Source organism: Helianthus annuus, chromosome 12, assembly GCF_002127325.2.
Source record: "Helianthus annuus cultivar XRQ/B chromosome 12, HanXRQr2.0-SUNRISE, whole genome shotgun sequence".
NCBI lineage: Eukaryota > Viridiplantae > Streptophyta > Magnoliopsida > Asterales > Asteraceae > Helianthus > Helianthus annuus.
Window position 1 is genome coordinate 125,661,560 of NC_035444.2, and position 5,541 is coordinate 125,667,100.

The following is a 5,541-nucleotide window of genomic DNA, read 5'->3' on the forward strand; positions in this document are numbered from 1 at the left end:
ATTTTATTTTATTTTATTTTTTTATGATTTTTTAGTCTAATGAAGCAATTCTTCAAACAAGGTCCTTTTTGATAAACTTGTTTGTTTATTTCTTTTGTCTTCATCATTTTTTTTTTTGATAAGGAAGTCACAAGAAAACCGAGCTTTGTTACTAAAATAAAGGGTTTAAAATAAAAAAAGGGTTTGGTGGGTAAAAAGGGTGTTTTTTTGGGTTAAGAAATGCAAAGGTTTAGGTTCAAAGGGGTTAACTACGGGGATTTTGGGTAGGTGGTAAAAAAAATAATACTGTAGAAATAAAAGGGTTAGTCCTAATGTCTCTATCATTTACTTGGGTTTAAGTTGGTAAGGACCGGGAAATATATCGTCATGGCAAGTTCTAGAGTCGTAAGAACCAAGCGGCTATTCACACAAGAAACGAAAAATGAGAATCTAGTTTAAAGATGTGTATTTATATGCTCAATAAAGGCTCAAAACTCACCTTTTGTGGGAATGGGTTTTTATGTGATCAAGTATATATAATCAAATTTTAACCAGATTTGTCATTCCGTTTCATAATTTTCTTATGTTGGTACTTTTATTCACGACGCTAGCGGTTGTAAATTTGTAAAGATATAACCTTCTTAGAACTTGCAATTCCCAAATTAAACCAAGACAAGTAAAAAAAAATAAAAAGTTTTTGAAAAATTTGGGGTGTTTAGCGGTTCCAATCGAGTTTTGTGTAAGGCTTGTAATTAGGACTTGCAAAGTTCAAGGTTTTAGCATCCCCCCACACTTCAATTACACATTGTCCTCAATGTGTCCCAAAAATAAGTTTTTAGATTGATTGAATGTGTAAAGTGTGTTTAAGAACAAATTTTTATGTTACTGGGCATCTGGACACGGGCCCGTGGTGTCCGTGCACGACCCCGTGTTCAGGTTGCCAGTAACAGAAAACATTAGAAAGAAACAGAAGCCTGGGCACGGGGGCATATTCAGTGAACACGCCCCGTGTCTAGTTACCTGAACTGGGCGATTTTCTGCAGATAGTTCAGCATGGGGCCGTGTTGGCGGGACACGGCCCGTGCCGAACTTGCTGTAATGAAGAAAAATTTGCGGGAGGCTCTGTTTTTGTACATGGGGCGCTGGTTCAAGTTTCCCTTGGTATCCTTCACCATCCCGAGTGTGTTTTATTCTTGAAAACTAAAATTAAACTAGAAAACATAAAAATTAATCTAAATTAAACTAAGGATAGTTCCGCGGAATGCCTCTGTGGTGCGCTACGTTTATAAGGGTCCTTGGCTAGACCCAAAGCATGGTCATATGTTACCCAAGTGGGATGTTTTGCATCACATACTGCACCGTCGGAGAGCATCATCCAAACTTGAGTCTATGACTTTCATGTAAGTGACCGGGTCATCGTCCTCTACTCTCTTTCCAACTCCGAACTTCATTTCCTTGTCCCCAATCCTCAATGTTAGTGTTCCACCATTCATGTCTACCACTGTGTGGGCCGTAGCTAGGAATGGCCTCCCTAAGATGAGTGGTACTTCGGTATCTTCCTCCATATCTAGTATGACAAAGTCGGCTGGGAAGACAAATTCGCCTACTTTGACCAATAGATTTTCAGCGACACCTTGTGGATATTTGACGGACTTATCGGCGAGTTGTATGCTCATTTTTGTAGGGCTTGGTTTCCCTAGGCCGAGTCGGTTGAACATTGATGCGGGCATGAGGTTGATACTAGCCCCGAGGTCGGCTAGTGCATTGCGAATGGGAGATTCCCCAATCAAACAAGGAATTGTGAAGCTTCCAGGGTCAATCTTCTTTTGCGGGAGTATGTTGAGTAGCAAGGCGGAGCATTCTTCGCTTAAATTAACTAATTGCAATGATTCAATTTTCCTTTTGTGAGTGAGGAAGTACCTTATAAATTTTGAATATTTAGGCATTTGGGTTAGGACTTCGATAAATGGAACATTATCATGCAATTGTTTTAGAAAATTTTCGAACTTTGCGAATTGTTCATTGGTCTTTTGGCGAATTAACCGACCAGGGTACAGAACCAGAGGATTCTTGGTGGGCTCTTGATTTGATGGAGGAGGAGTCTCTTGTTGGGGCGTTGGTGGAGTTGTGGTTTGGCTAGATCGGCTTTTTTCAGTTAGAGGTAATGGAGCCTCCACGGGACCCACGGTACGGTTTCTCAATGTGATAAGATGTACTTGCGCCTTTGGGTTGGTTTCGATATTACTTGGTAACGCGCCTTGTGGTCTCTCGGAGAAATTTTGAGCTACTTGATTTAATTGTTTTTCAATGTTTTGAATACGAGCTTGTTGATTTCTAAAATTCGATTCTAGTTGTTGAAATCGATCCGAGTTTTTCTTTTCGGTGTCGTAGATCAGGTGAGATACCGTATCTTCAAGCCTTTCTCGTCCCCCTTGTTGTTGAGAGAAATTTTGTGACTCGTTTCTTAGTTGTTGAAAGTTTGTTAGTTGGTTTAGATTTTGTTGGTTACTACTATTGTCGGGTTCTCTCCAACCAAGGTTAGGGTGGTTACGCCATCCTTGGTTGTAGGTACCCGTTGGAGGACCCGACGGCCTAGGTCTATTATCAATGTACTTTACCGATTCTGTTTGATTATCTATTTCTTTCATACAACTCCAATTTTCATGTGGCCCACCACACCCCTCGCAAGCCATAACCGAAGCCGTTTTTGCCATTTCTAACTTTTTTATTTTTGAAGAAACGCTTCGATTTGGGCTTGCAAGGAGTTGCTTTCATCAACCTTTTGGGCACCCGGGGCAATAGATTTCGTGCCTCGGGGAGTGTGCCATTGAAAATTGGTTTGAGCAATTTTCTCAATTTGATTATAAATTTCATTTGGGTGGCGATTACCTAAAAGTTCCCCGGAGCTAGAGTCGAGTGTTTGTCTTGTGTGTGGCAACAACCCATTATAGAAGGTGGATTCTTGTTTCCATACAGCAAGACCGTGATGAGGACACTTTCTTAGTAGCTCCTTAAACCTTTCCCAAGTTTCATATAAGGATTCCCCGTCCTCTTGTAAATATGTGTTAATTTCAGTAATTAATTTAGCCGTTTTAGCAGGAGGGAAATACTTATATTGAAACTTTTGGGCTAGTTCATTCCAAGTGTTTACCGAGCCAACTAGGAGGGTATTTAGCCAAGCCTTAGCTCGGTCTTTTAGTGAAAATGGAAACATTCGAAGGTGGATGGCGTCATTTGATGCTCCATTGATCCGAAAGGTATCACATATTTCTAAGAAGTTATTAATATGTAGATGGGGATCCTCGTCCGCAAGCCCATGGAAGGTTGTGGAGTTTTGGAGCATTTGTATCAAATGCGGCCGAAGTTCGAAGTTGCTGGCCTCGACATTCAGTGCATTGATAGCGGCGCCGAGATTACCTACGGTGGGACGTAGATAATCCATAACAGTACGTTGGTCCGCCATTGGAAGTGGGTCCCCCGAAATTTTCTTCTGGTTTTTAGCTTTAAGTCTTTTTCTTAGAAAGCGTTCGGGTTCGTCTAAAGGGTCTTTTATGTCTCTACTAGAACTGGAGCTCATACAATGCGTGGAAAGTTCAGATGTGGCGCCTGAGTTCCAAGTCCTGTAATAAAAACAAAAAGAACGTTGGTCAGAAGTTTCACCACGGCCCCGTGCTCTGATGAACACGACCCGTGGTCGGAGATACAGTGATTGTTTTCCGGATCCCTGTAACTGGGGAGCTCGACACGGCCCCGTGTTGCACCGACATGGCCCCGTGCTCAACTCTCTGTAACTCGGAAAATCAAAACTGCTAGTAACAATGCTGGGCACGGCCCGTGTTCGACAAGGCACGGCCAGTGCTGAGCTCTGCAGAAACTGAAAAATTTAAAAAAAAAATCCTAAAAAAAAACAGAAAAATAGGAAAAAACGATTAGGCCGTTGATTCCTAACTTTCTTAAAATCCTTGTGTCCCCGGCAACGGCGTCGAAAACTTGATGTGTGTGCGGTGCTATATATTTTTAGCCCTTTTTACACTTTAGTCAAGTTTTAAATTTATAAAACACGAAATTTTACTAACACGAAACACACATATGGGCAAGTGTACCCATCGTGAGCGTAGTATAGTGTTGGTAAGATACCGAGGTCGTCCAAGGACACAAGAGCTTTTAATACCGGTTTATCCTCAACGTCTAATCAAATCAAAAGTTTAGAAAAAGGTTTAAACTAGAAAATAAAAACTAAAAATGCTGAAAAATAAAAAGAAAAATAAAACAGATGGACAAGATGAATCACTTGGATCCGACTCGCCTTTAGTGTAACCTTTGATTATTTTCGCAATTTTGCACTTTTTAAGAGATTATCTTTGTTATAGTAGTAGGCCCCTCTTTTGAAGGTGACGTTACCCTCAACCCAGTAGTTTGAGTCAGCAAGGATACAATCCTAAAGGGTTGGATTATTGAAAGATAATTAATTAAGTTATTAATGCGTAATGTGGTAGGCCCATCTTTTGAAGGTGACGTTACCCTCGGGTAAGTAGTTTGAGTCAGCAGGGATACATTCCTAAGTAGCCGGGTTAAAGTTTTAATAGTAGTTTACATATGAGGGGATCAAGGAGTTCGGACCCCCGCCATCCAATACCAGTGGGTATTGAAGGAGGTCCTACTAAAGTTGACCCAAGTCCTTCCAGGATCTATACACTGAACAAGGCAAGACTCTTACCAAACCATTCCCTTAACCACCGACCAGGTAGCCAACATATATCCATATAGACCAAGGAGATACGAATTGTGAAAATCTTTTATTTTATAAAGACAGTAAAGTAATGCCAAGACACCACGGACAAATGATAAGGAAGATTAACCTTCAACATAAGAAACTAGTTATTAAAGTCATTAATACATAACCAAATAAAAAGTGCGAAACGATTAAAAATAAAAAGTATTACACTAAACACTTGTTTTCACCAAGTGCTGTAAGAGACTTAGGCAAACATGGACTTTGATTGTCAAGAACTCTTACAATCAATCTTGGATCCCGAGACTACTCACACACTCTATTATGGATGATGGATGATGGTGGTGGATGTGAGTTGTGATGGTGGTGGTGGGTGGGTGAAGTGTGAGAGAGGTGGCTTACCAAGGGATGGCTTGCAAATGAGCCAAGCACCCCTATTTATAGCCTGCACAGAAGCCCGGACAAGGCCCCGTGTCCATTGGGTACGGCCCTGTGTCCACCCATCTTCTCTTTCTTCATTAATTGCAGTCTGTCTGCATTAGTTGACCACGCCCCCGTGTCCGCTGGGCACGACCCCGTGTGCAGAAGCGTATCTGTACTATCAAGATTTTCCTAGATTCTACGAATCTTAGAGTTGACCACGGCCCCGTGTCCGCTGGACACGCCCCCGTGGTGGGTGATAGAAGCTTCTACAACTTTGTCTTTTCTGCAGACACTTGGGCACACCCCCGTGCTCATTGAGCACGGGGCGTGTTCAGCCTTCTGTTCTCTTGTTTTTCTTGAGAGGATGCTGTCGAGGGGTCGGGCATGCCACGTTTATTCCTTTTCTT

At 41.7% G+C, this 5,541-nt stretch overlaps 1 non-coding gene across 1 annotated transcript; it reads left to right on the plus strand.

The window, feature by feature from the left end:
- Positions 1-2,957: 2,957 nt before the first annotated feature.
- On the plus strand, positions 2,958-3,064 carry LOC118485227. Its single transcript, XR_004875532.1, has one exon. It is a non-coding gene; the product is annotated as a small nucleolar RNA R71 (small nucleolar RNA).
- Positions 3,065-5,541: the final 2,477 nt, after the last annotated feature.